The 13,392-nt window shown below is 47.4% G+C and overlaps 1 long non-coding RNA gene across 1 annotated transcript in view; it reads left to right on the forward strand.

Moving 5' to 3' along the window:
• The first annotated feature begins 4,708 nt into the window (after window positions 1–4,708).
• Window positions 4,709–13,392, forward strand: part of LOC109281112 (uncharacterized) — a 47,572-nt gene continuing 38,888 nt past the window's right edge. The window contains exon 1 of the long non-coding RNA XR_002087671.2: window positions 4,709–4,758. This is a non-coding gene — a long non-coding RNA (uncharacterized LOC109281112). The remainder of the gene's footprint in view (window positions 4,759–13,392) is intronic.

The following is a 13,392-nucleotide window of genomic DNA, read 5'->3' on the forward strand; positions in this document are numbered from 1 at the left end:
TATTTATTTATAGGGAATAGAGAGGGAGTGAAAAAGGCAGAAAGGGTTAGGGGAAGGAGAGGGGGGAATGTATTTTTAAATAATAATAAAAAAAAGAACAACTGGGGGTTTTGCTACAGGCCCCGAATGATCAGGAACCATTACCTTAGGCAGAGCAGTGCCTGGCTTCTGGATCCCAATTGGTTTTGGGAAAAAAATAGGCTCTGAGCTGTTCAGACTGCCACTATTCTGCCTTAGGGTGGCCATCAGAGAGGACAGTCTGGTTGTCCTCTATCGATACGAAACCTGACACCTTTATGTCCTCTATTTTTCTCTTGAAGGCAAAACCAAACTTTTCTCTTGAAGAGAAAAATAGAGGACATAAAGCTGTCGGGTTTTGTATCAATAGAGGACAACTGGACTGTCCTCTCTGATGGCCACCCTCTTCTACCTACGTGCAGAAGAAGAGCTATCAGCATCCAGAGATTTTTCAGGTCAGAGGGGAAGTCATCTCAGATTAAAGTGCTGCCAAGATGGAGGAACAGCTGAGCTGGGGATCTTTTGAACGATGATTTGGATTTTAGATGCCCACAACCATTTTTTTTTTTGGGGGGGGGGGGGGGAGGGCAGGGGAGGCACAGGGAAGGGGTGGATCCAACCACCAGTCTCCCTTGTGAAGCACTCAAGACACTGATGAAAAAAGTCGTATATAAATGCTTGGTATTATGGTGCCTAGCCTCAACCCCCTCCCCAACTGAAGGTGCAAAAGGGGGAAAAAAAAAGATTCTTTGAGATCTGCAAACCCATCACTTGATCACTATCCACCTATTTCCTTGTTCAGTTCTTGTTGCTATTTAGTTAGAGCCATATAGCCAAGAGGGTATCAGATAGCACAGTGTGTGGCCCATTGCAATTAGAATAAATTATATGAAGACATAACAACATCTATGTCCTAACTTGAGCCTTCTCAGCATGTCACTGAGGCCTAGGCTTACTCAGCAGACACATATTTCTCTGTTTATTCCTTGTGAGCTATTCTGATTCATCTACCTAAATACCATGTAAATCTGCAGTGGTTACAAGCTGTAGTCAAAAAGAGAAAGTTTAAAGTAACGCCTTCTGATATGGAGTCTAACCTACCCCACACAATGACTGGAGCTATTTCATTAGCAGCACGCCAACGTATACTTGTAGGAGGCTCATTGGCTGGTAAGACTGATTTACAACAGAAAATGCCATTCAAATCAAAAGCAACAACATAACTAACCTTTTTCCATCTCCCTATATCTCTTGATGAAGCCATGATTACCTAGGTATGATATGTCATGGGACATAGCAGCTGCTCATGTACACTGCTAATGAGGTACTCATTAAAGCATATGCATGTCGTCCCACCATGTTCTACCGTAGGGTTGGCCAACCTGCAGCATAAGTACCATGGGCAGCCTGTGTGTGTGGTATGTGGGAAATGAGGCAGGAAGGAGAAAGCAAAGCAGCAAATCAGGTGGAAAGCAGAGCAGCTGATCAGATAGGGGGTACAGGGCTGGGAGCAGAAATCAGAACAGCAGATCAGACAGGGGAATGAGACGAGTGGTACCTGGCACCCGGGCAAGGTTAATTTGTGGCATGCCTGCCAAAAAGTTTACTCACCGCCCCCCACCACTGCGGTATGGAGAGTGATTGTACCATAGGGAGAGTTTAGGCAGCCTCTAATCCAGTGATGGGAGGGTAAGAATTAGGAGAGTCTTTACACAGCTGGGTTGCGTTGCCTTTATTTAACCCATTTCAACATGCTCGTTCTTCTGATTGCAAATGACAAATGGGGAGAAACAGAACTGGTAAAGACAAATGGAAACCATTAAGCTGAAGGCTGCTGTCTCTTGGAGGAATCCCATATGTGTGCTTCCTAATTGCATGATGCTCCTGAAATACACACCAGAAAAATTGCGTCTCTGAACTTAAGGCCCCCTCCTGCAAGCTGCAATATGATCTAGCAGACCTCAGTGCTGCCTGGAACCGCGTTGTCTTCAGATGCAGGGAGTCGGTGAGTTCATTAACACCCAGGGCCTTCACATGAGTGCTAAGATGCCTGCATACATCAGCTGCTGCATTTAGGGCCTCAGGTCAATGGGTAGAGATGGTGAGACCATGTCTGAGGAGGCAGCAGCTGCCGCAAATAGGCTCTCATAGGTTTAAGTTGTCGGCAAGCTGTGAATCAGACTTCCTGGGTTGATGAAGCACAATCATGAACCACAGGAGCCTCTTCTGACCGTGAGGTACTTTCAGTTTTGAAACCAGATTTCTTATTTATGGGCTGCCGTAGAAAATTCTTTGAAAGCTTGTAAATGCAGGCTGAAACCTGGGTGTGAACAGTTCCCAGCTCCTCTATAGCCCTCTAGATGTGGGCCAGGTTGAATAACAAACTTAAGTGCTTGGAAGTGGGAGGTCTTGGTGCAAATCCTTCGGGCTGAAGCAGAGGATTAAAGCCCATGTTTCCTCCTGTCCCTCTGGCTCCTCTAAGCATTAGGTTTTGATATTAAAGGTGCACAGAGCCACCATCAGCTGCTGCAGCTGCGTTTTATGAGGAGTTAGCTCTTGTTTGGGTGTGTGTGAGGCACGCTCCGAGACTTGCCTATTGAGTTTAGCCCCTAAGGGTGGGGGACTTAGGTGGAGATATACCTAGTTCCTGGATTCAGATAAGGCTTGGGCAGGAAATAAGGGAAGAGCAGCTCAGCCTGGGGAAGGTCTGAGCACGTACAGCAGCAGAACTCTATGGGCCTAGTGGGTTTAGGCACCTCCGGGATTAGGCAGGAGCTGAAAGGGGATTTTGAGGATCATAATTTTGGACCTTGGTGGAACTGATGTGTCTAAATCCTGCTTTGGCTCCCTAAATCACTTGTTAGCTCTGTCCCAAAGTGCCCCTTTCATAGGTGGGGAAACTGAGGAATGGAGGGAGGAGGGCTGAAATAGTAGACCAATAACAGAGCTTGGAATAAAACCCAAGTCCCAGTCCAACATTCAACCTTTGTGGAAACATTGCCTCCAGAGGTCCACATATGAAAAATAATGGTGGGTTTTTAAGTACCTTCTCTGGGAGAAAAGCAGAAGCATGTAAGCATAGAAGAAATTGAAGAACCAGTTCATAGATTCATAGACATTTGGACTGGAAGGGACCTCGGAAGATCATCGAGTCCAGCCCTCTCCCCCAGGGGCAGGAAGTCAGCTGGGGTCATAGGATCCCAGCAAGAAAAACATCCAGGTTTCTCTTGAAGGCATTCAAAGTAGGTGCTTGAACCACCTCCGATGGCAGGCTATTCCAGACCTTGGGGGCTCGGACAGTAAGGAAGTTCTTCCTTATGTCCAACCTGAAATGGTCTTGCAGGAGTTTATAAATGTTTGACCTTGTCATCCCTTGGGGCGCTCTGGTGAACAGATGTTCCCCCAGATCCTGGTGAACACCCCTTAAACTTATAGGTGGCCACCAGATTGCCTCTGAGCCTGTGCTTTTCCAGGCTGAAGAGTCCCATAGCTCTCAACCTCTCATCATAAGCTCTGTTTTCCTGACCTCTGATCATGCGTGTGTCTCTCCTCTGCACCCTCTCAAGCTTCTCCACATCACTGTGGAGTTCCTGCATTAAAAAAACTGCCTTGCATATTATGTTAGTGCACATGTTGGTTCCCATACCTGGCTGACAAAGGGCCAAAGTTTTTTAAAGTAGCTTGCGGTCAATGTTTTCCAGTGCTCAAGCATCCCTAGGCAGGGCCAAATCTACAAGGGGTTTAAAAGTGCCACAAGACTCAGGGTTGTAGTCCTAACTCTTAGGACCCCGACCCTCTGGAGGTCTCCTTTATATGCCTGCACTCCCTCCACACTTGGTGACTTGAACTATGTGTGTGTGAATCCCTCATGCAAAGAAGAGGGTTGAACCTGGCTCTTCTGCACCCTGAATGAGAGTTCGTACCACTGAGTGATAGTGGAGAAGGCAGATGGTGGTGGCTATTGCTGCCCTTCTTGCACTGCCCAGTCTAGCAAGTGTGCCCTGAGTGCCTATAGGGTCAACCCCCCAATACAGGTGGACAAGTACCGTGTTTACAACTCCTTACTGAGGTAAGGCATGGACTATGCACTCATAAAATCATAGAAAATTAGGGTTAGAAGGGATCTCATGAGGTCGCATCTAGTCCAACCCCCTGCTCAAACCAGGACCAACCCCAGCTAGATCATCCCAGCCAAAGCTTTGTCTAGCCGGATTTTGAACCCTGTCAGATTCGTGGAAGTCTTCAAGAGGAGACTGGACAACTTACTGGGATCATTTGATCTGAGCTGTATTCCTGCCCAGAGCAGGGGTGTTGGACTTGGCAATCTTTTGAAGTCCCTTCCAGCCCTTCATTTCTATGATATGATTTCTATAACACTGAGCGGCTCCTGTTGAGACATCTCATGGACAGATTCTCAACAGGCCAATTTGCCACTTTTGAGGATCATGGGCCAATTCCCACCAAACCAAACCAGACTCTCAACAGGACCCAGTGTGATGAGTCCTTCACAATCTCATCACTTGCCTAGATGCCCATATGAATCGCCTCCTCTCCAGATTTGGCCCCACTTGTGGACAATAAACTCTTCTGACAATTTGGCCCTCTCTGTCATAGAATATTTCAATTAATAATAAAATGTTTTCTGTTGAAGAGCGCCTGGCTCCTAGTAATGTTTCTTGCTTCAAATGGCAGGTTGAGCGTGCTATAGAGAGTTTCAGCAGCTGATCTACAGGCTGGAAGGTAAGTCATCTCTGTGGTCTCTGAAACTCGTTTCTTTAGGAAATGAAAAACACCAGAAAAATGCGGTGCCTTTATGAGTCTGTATTGCAAATGTGACTGCTGTCGTTGGATAAATATTTAACTTGTCCCACCAACAACATTCAGAAAGTGGCGGAGCGGTCACAAAAATATGAATGCTTGGTTAGGGGGAGAAGGCAAGGCATGTTTTCACAAGGTTTTGCAAGCCAGGAATAATTTTTTTTTTTTTTTGGAGCAGCCTTTCAATTGCTTCTTGGACACGCTAGGTATTTTAAAGTGGATGGTGGTGGGCTATTCTTAGTGTAATTTGAAATGTTGACTGCAGATCCTGAAGTACAGGATTGAGAAGCTGTGCTGTGGTGATGACAATAGGACATCTGGCATTTTGAACCAGGGTTGCAAGGAGCAGTGAGGAAGCGTGCTAAGGGTTAACTGATACTGTAAATGGCTTCAAGGCTTGCCAATGAAGGCTCTGATTTATCTGTCCATCCCATTCAGCAAACACCTATGTACACAAGGAAGATCCCTTGAAGTCGCTGGTATTCAAGCATGGGTTTAAGCGCTTTCCTGAAAAGGGTAAACCGAAGCTTTTACACACTACTTTGTTGACTGGGGTTTTCATGAGGAAAAAGAGCTTTGGCTGTGCTCAGAAGACTGCATAATAATAGTAAGGTGAGGCAGGTTGGCTGCTCATTTCTATAGGCTTGTTCTTGCGGTTTTAATTGTCATGTATGCCTTTTGATGTTGACTCTCATTATGTCTTACAAAACTGGATGAATTGAGTGTGTATACCTCTCAGATTTCCTTTTCTGGGTCCTAAATAGGATGTGTGACTACCAAAATGGATTTTTCCAGGTGATATACTGTGGTACCTTTGAAGCAAATGAGTAGAAAATGCTTGCTCCTTTTTCTGTCTTCTTTTTTTATACTTTATTATATGTCTTATTCATATGCCAGAGCCACTTTGTCTCTTTTAGATCAGCAGCTACCAGTACCGTTGGCTATTTTAAGATGTGAACAATCCTGCAGTGGCTGAATTTCAGTCTTCAATTTGTTGTAGTCTGCTGGATTTTCAACCCTGCAGAATTAACTCAAGATGTTCTCTGATACTAGATTATTCTGATTTTTTTGTGTTAACTTTCTGAATGAGGAGGCACAGGCCTAGACATTAGATACTTATTCATAGATGTTAGGGTCGGAAGGGACCTCAATAGATCATCGAGTCCGACCCCCTGCATAAGCAGGAAAGAGTGCTGGGTCTAGATGACCCCAGCTAGATACTCATCTAACCTCCTCTTGAAGACCCCCAAGGTAGGGGAGAGCACCACCTCCCTCGGGAGCCCGTTCCAGACCTTGGCCACTCGAACTGTGAAGAAGTTCTTCCTAATGTCCAGTCTAAATCTGCTCTCTGCTAGCTTGTGGCCATTATTTCTTGTAACCCCCGGGGGCGCCTTGGTGAATAAAACCTCACCAATTCCCTTCTGTGCCCCTGTGATGAACTTATAGGCGGCCACAAGGTCGCCTCTCAACCTTCTCTTGCGGAGGCTGAAAAGGTCCAGTTTCTCTAGTCTCTCCTCGTAGGGCTTGGTCTGCAGGCCCTTAACCATACAAGTGGCCCTTCTCTGGACCCTCTCCAGGTTATCCGCATCCCTCTTGAATTGCGGCGCCCAGAATTGCACGCAGTGCTCCAACTGCGGTCTGACCAGCGCCCGATAGAGGGGAAGTATCACCTCCCTGGACCTATTTGTCATGCATCTGCTGATGCACGATAAGGTGCCATTGGCTTTTTTGATGGCTTCGTCACACTGCCGACTCATGTTCATCTTGGAGTCCACTAGGACTCCAAGATCCCTTTCCACTTCTGTGCCACCCAGCAGGTCATTCCCTAGGCTGTAGGTGTGCTGGACATTTTTCCTCCCTAGGTGCAGCACTTTGCATTTCTCCTTGTTGAACTGCATCCTGTTGTTTTCTGCCCACTTGTCCAACCTGTCCAGGTCTGCCTGCAGCTGTTCCCTGCCCTCCGGCGTGTCCACTTCTCCCCACAGTTTTGTGTCATCTGCAAACTTGGACAGAGTACACCTCACTGCCTCGTCCAAGTTGCTGATGAAGACATTAAAGAGTATCGGTCCAAGGACCGAGCCCTGCGGGACCCCACTGCCCACACCCTTCCAGGTTGAAACCGACCCATCCACCACGACTCTTTGGGTGCGACCCTCTAGCCAATTTGCCACCCACCGGAGTGTGGAGTCATCCAAGTCACAGCCTCTTAACTTGTTCACCAGTATGGGGTGGGATACCGTATCGAAGGCCTTCCTGAAGTCTAAGTATACGACATCCACCCCTCCTCCTGTGTCCAGGCATTTTGTAACCTGGTCATAAAAAGAAACTAGATTGGTCAGGCACGATCTGCCTGCCATGAACCCGTGCTGATTTCCCCTCGGCATAATTTGTCCTGCTGGGCTCTCGCATATGTGAGCCTTGATAATTTTTTCAAAGACTTTGCCAAGGATGGAGGTGAGACTGACTGGCCTATAATTGCCCGGGTCCTCCTTCCTCCCCTTTTTGAAAATGGGGGCCACGTTGGCCCTTTTCCAGTCCTCCGGGACTTGGCCCGTGCACCACGAGCGTTCAAATATTCCCACCAGTGGCTCTGCAATGATGTCAGCCAGTGCCTTCAGCACCCTCGGATGGAGCTCATCCGGGCCTGCCGACTTAAAGGCAACCAGTTCTTCCAAGTGACTCTGCACCCTCTCAGGGTCTACGCGTGGCAGTCTGGCGCCCTGATGCTGCCTCTCTACAACCCCAGTGAGAGACTTGTCATGCCCCTTACTTAGGAACACTGAGGCAAAGAACTTGTTGAGGAGTTCAGCCTTGTCCCCCCTGTCTGTCACCAATTGTTTCTGCCCATTTAGCAGGGGTCCTATTCCTCCCTGGGCCTTCCTTTTACTCCCTATATATCTAACAAAAAAACAAAAAACCAATTTCTTGTTGAAGGAAAGGCCCTCTCCTTGGGCTCCCTTGGGAGACCATTCCAGACCTTGGCCACTCCAACTGTGAAGTTCTTCCTAATGTTCAGTCTAAATCTGCTCTCTGCTAGCTTATGGCCGTTATTTCTTGTAATCCCCGGGGGCGCCTTGGTGAGTAAAACCTCTTCCCTTTTGTGCCCCCATGATGAACTTATAGGCAGCCACAAGGTCGCTTCTCAACCTTCTCTTGCGGAGGCTGAAGAGGTCCAGGTGCCCTAGTCTCTCCTCATAGGGCATGGTCTGCAGGCCCTTAACCATACGAGTTGCCCTTCTCTGGACCCTCTCCAGGTTATCCGCATCCTTCTTGAAGTGCGGTGCCCAGAATTGCACGCAGTACTCCAACTGAGGTCTGACCAGTGCCCGATAGAGGGGAAGTATCACCTCCCTGGACCTATTCGTCATGCATCTGCTGATGCACGATAAAGTGCCATTGGCTTTTCTGATGGCTTCGTCACGCTGCCGACTTATGTTCATCTTCGAGTCCACTAGGACTCCAAGATCCCTTTCCACTTCCGTGCCTCCCAGCAGGTCATTTCCTAGGCTGTAGGTGTGCTGGACATTTTTCCTCCGTAGGTGCAGCACTTTGCATTTCTCCTTGTTGAACTGCATTCTGTTGTTTTCTGCCCACTTGTCCAACCTGTCCAGGTCTGCTTGTAGTTGTTCTGTGCCCTCCGGTGTGTCCACTTCTCCCCACAGTTTTGTGTCATCCACAAACTTGGACAGAGTACACTTCACTCCCTCGTCGAAGTCGCTGATGAAGACATTGAAGAGTATCGGTCCAAGGACCGAACCCTGAGGGACCCCACTGTCCACACCCTTCCAGGTCGAAACCGACCCATCCACTACGACTCTCTGGGTATGACCGTCTAGCCAATTTGCCACCCACCGGAGTGTGGAGTCATCCAAGTCACAGCCTCTTAACTTGTTCATCAGTATGGGGTGGGATACCGTATCAAAGGCCTTCCTGAAGTCTAAGTAAATGACGTCAACCCCTACTCCTGCGTCCAGGCGTTTTGTAACCTGGTCATCAAAAGAGACTAGATTAGTCAGGCACGATCTGCCTGCTATGAACCAGTTCTGGTTTCCTCTCAGCATCATTTGTCCGGCCGGGCTCTTGCAAATGTGATCCTTGATAATTTTTTCAAAGACTTTGCCAAGGATGGAGGTGAGACTGACTGGCCTATAGTTGCCTGGGTCCTCCTTCCTCCCCTTTTTGAAAATGGGGACCACATTGGCCCTTTTCCAGTCCTTAATCCACTTAATTCATTTCAGTGGAAATTAAGCACCTAATTGCTTCTGAAAATCCCATTAGGGATTTAAATGTGTTTAAAAATGTGCCCCACAGTGTCTTGGTGTTTCTGAACCTGTTTCTCTGTGATGGCAAGAGACTTCATGGCCTGACAATTGCTATTCAGGCCAAGTAAATGTCATTTTGAAACAAGTATTCAGCATTTTAAAACGCTCTTAACATTGATTTGTGTGCCTCTGTTTTAAAACTGGGGCCCTTTTAATAAGTTTTCCTATGTGCCTTTTTAGCTCCAAGCTGGGCTATTAATTATACCCCAGACTGTACAGGAACCTACTTAATTTTATACATTTATATTGTATCAAGTCTGAAAGTGTGGGATAATTGAATTGCATTATACAACTGGTGGTGGTTGGGGGAGGGGGGTTGTATAGGTCTTTTCCATTGGCTTTAACAAGTCCAAGGTGGACCCAATGAGGCTTACATGACTTCTGCATTTGAGTCCAGTTTCACAGTGATGTGTTAATGGACATCTGTGTGCACAGTGCACTTCTTTGCCTGTTCAACTTATAACAGGGCAGTCCCCTTTAAGGGGAAGCAGACAGCCCCGTTGTAGAAGCCCAGGTGCCAGCAGTTGGCTAAGGAGGGGGTCTTCCAGCAGCGGTTAACCCCAGAGGAGAGAGCAGAGCGGGCAAGCTTGGGAGAAGGATTGGTTTGCAGCCAGGAGTTAGAGGGGAACCCAGATAAGCTCACTAGCAGAAAGGGACCAGAGCTAAAGGGCCTTTCCTATTGCCTGGAGAAGGGCTATAGGTTTTGTACAAACAAAGGAGCAAACAAGGACTGTGCTTGCGTTCAGAGGATGGGCTGAGGAGTGCCGAAGGAGCAAAGCCAGCCGGTGAGGTAGTAGCCACACTAACCTGCTTAGTGCTATACAAGGCCCCGTTTATTTCTTTAAGTTGAAATGGACTTTTCTGAATAGCAGCTTCTCGGGGCAAGGTCAGATCTTGCCCCGAATGTGTGCAACTGTGAAGATCATGCCTCAAGAGGGCATTGCGGGAGTCCTTTGCAGCGAGTTGCAGGCTTCCCTAGGAGCTGCTGGAATGAGGGGAATGGTTGTAATGAGGTGTGCGTGGCCTGAGGCTGCGCGCCAAGCTGGGTGAGATAACAGGGTGTGCTTCTGTCCATCCCATGGTGTGGCCATCCCCTTGGGGACAGCTAGCAAGAGATCTGCTGCAAGGGAAGAGATGGGAGCTGTCGATGGAGCAGGACACCTATTTTTCAGCTCTCATCTTTCTCACCCTGTAGGTATCAAAATGGAGCTGTGGCACTTTCCTTAATATTAATTAGTTGTATCATCATAGGACCCAGAAGCTGTACTGGGGCTCAGGGGTCCATTGTACCTGTGCATGAGAAAAAGTACTTAGAGTCCAAATTAAGATATTACCATTAAGATAAGCAAATGAATGGTGTTACTGGGAGAAGAAGGTTGGGGAAAGTACAACACATTGAGGTAGGAGAATGTGCTAATGCAAAACGGGTAGACGCACAGTTTGTGGTTTCACATCTTTATTCCTGAATATAGATAAATAACCAATAGAGATTAATGGCATCAGCAATTCTTGCTGTCTGTCTGTCTATCTCTCTGTCTAGTCATGATCAGTTGAGTGTTCCTGAAGTGTCAGTGGGTCTGAGGAAGGAGAAGGACCGGGTTTTTTCCTGGGAGGATGTCCCTGAAAGAGACAGCAATAAGGATAATATGAAGTTGCTTTTATTATTACATGTGTTTCTAATGGACCCACCATCATGGTACCTCTAAACAGTGCCTTAGCCTTGACAGACACCGAAATGCTTATGAACACAAGAGAAAATCTAACCCCGCGCTGAAATGCAGCTATGTCTGGGGCAGAAGGCGATGGTGACACCACCCAGCCATTCAGGGATGGAAAGTAATTACATACTTATCCCTTGACATGATGGAGGGAATTCAGCTGGGATACTGTGCAGTGAGCCAGTTTGGAGCTCAGCCAGGATAAAGCACTTGAAGCTGTACAAAAAATTCAACGAGGTGTTTAACTACCATGAGAAGTTAGGCCTTTAAGTCTTATATCCCCACTAAATAGAGACTCTCTTCAACTGCCTGCACCCTTCACTCGCTTCAAGTTTTCCCCATCTCTAACTACTTGTTAGGGTCAGTCCTGATTAGTTTCTGGTAGTGCTGTGCGAAATATCGACGAGTGTTTTGTTTCAACATGTTTCAAGCTTGAAATGGTGAAATCGAAATGAAACAAAAGGCTTCGAAACAGCTTTGAAACGAAATGAGGGCACTCAAAATGTTTCAAAGCAGCCTGGTGGTGGGAGGCAGTGGAGAGCCAGGGCTGTGCTCTGAGCGGCTCCACTAGCCCCGAGGAGCTCAGCATGGTGGTGGTGGGAGGTGGCAGGAGAGCCAGTGGCGGAGCCGCTTGGAGCACAGCCCTGGCCAGTGGCTCTCCCGCTGCTTCTCACCACCGGGTTCAGCTCTGTGGGGTTGCAGAGCCTCCCGCTGCCAGGCTGTGCTCACCAGGGCTGCGCTTCAAGCGGCTCTGCCACTGGCTGTCCCGCCACCGGGCTGAGCTCCATGGGGCTGGCAGGGAGAGCCAAGGCTGTGCTCCCAGTTGCAGTTTTCCAAAAACCCGTACACCTATCTCCTTGAAACTTGGCAGACATCATGCTCTGAGAAGGGGCTACCATCCCTGCAATTTGCATCCAAATCAGGCAAGGAATGACAAAGGGTATTGGCATTTTCATGATTCCCCATTATAGCCTATGGGCGAAAATGTCGAAACAGCAGAACAGTTTCGACTAAATGAAACGGGACAGTGCTTCGAAACTAAACGAAACGATGAAATGAAACGCTGTCCCTTGAATCAGACGTTGAAATGAACTGGTGCTGTTTCGCACAGCCCTGATGTATAGGCTCTGTTGCTAACAGCCTGGTGCGGCACCCCTGCAGACAGCTTGCGGTTCCTCTTGGCTCCGACGGATCAGCCTCCTTCTGCTTCATCGAACAGTCAGCACTACTTGCATGGACAGTGAAAACACATTGCACATGGCTAGCAGGGAAATCTTGAAGATGGTGACCTATTCCTTAGATTTCAGACCCTTCCATCAGCATAAAACGTCGCACAAATGAAGTGACTGCTGGCCTCTATCCTCTCCAGCAAGACAGTTTACTGTAATGGATTTATTACTCTACTTAAAATTCCCGTCTCACAATCTGTATAAATAATGGAAGCACAAGGAATGTACTTTATACAGACTTTGTACAGGGTAGGATTTAAAGATTTCAAGGTCTGAATCTGGTTTTTGTATAATGCTGCATTCATTTAAAAGAGGCATTTTTTCCCCTCTTGTGTTTCAGGAACAAACTCGGTTAAAAAAAAAAAAAAATTAAATGGATCTATAGTAAAACTGTGTTTAACCAGCATTTTACTAACTGGAATACTCCATTAACCAGAATTGCCAACATCTCACAATACAAATCCTCACTTTAGCAACCAGAATCTTTGCAGAGTCTCTCCAGCATGCACATGCACATCGAGTATTTGCACTACAAGTATGGCACTGTCTTCCACATAACTCTCAGATAACCAGCACCCCTTTACCCCACTCATGCTGGATAACAAAGCTTTTACTGTATAACCTTTTCTCTGAAAAAGGAGCTATATGCAAGGCATTGCTTTGTGGTTAAGACCCTGGGACTGGAACTCAGATCAGGTTCAGTCTCCAGTTCTGCCACAACTTACTATGTGACCTTGGGCAAATCACTTAGTACTTTTCAGAGTCTGGGGCTGAGGCACCTAGGTCTGCTGTCTAGACAGCAGTGACATCCTCAGGACCATTGCTCAGCTGCAGCCAAGCCTTGTAGCAATCAAAGTGTTAACTCCACGCTGTAGCTAACATGTTGGTCGGAGCCCTTGCTACAGCCCCTAGTTAGGGCTCCACCAGCTATGGCCCCTGACCAAGATGATTAAACTGGGTACTTCCCTGCCTGTTCATGTAGGCATGCTTCCAGCACACTTATGGCACACGCAGTTTGCACAGAAGACGACCAAGGATGAGACGCATGTGTTACATTCCCCACCCTTGATGACCCATGTAGATGAGTGATCTGATCACTGGGATGTGGGGGATGCAGGAACACATCCATGCTGTACCTGAGATGGACCACAGTGACCTGCACCTCAGGCTCTCATGTGCTGGGTGAATGCACTAACCATTAGGCTGTAGGCTTTCTAGTTGGATGCTTATTGAATTGTCTATACAAAGCAGAACAGCTTCAACAAGATAGAGATGCTTCCTCGCCTC

Source organism: Alligator mississippiensis, chromosome 1, assembly GCF_030867095.1.
Source record: "Alligator mississippiensis isolate rAllMis1 chromosome 1, rAllMis1, whole genome shotgun sequence".
Classification (NCBI taxonomy): Eukaryota; Metazoa; Chordata; order Crocodylia; family Alligatoridae; genus Alligator; species Alligator mississippiensis.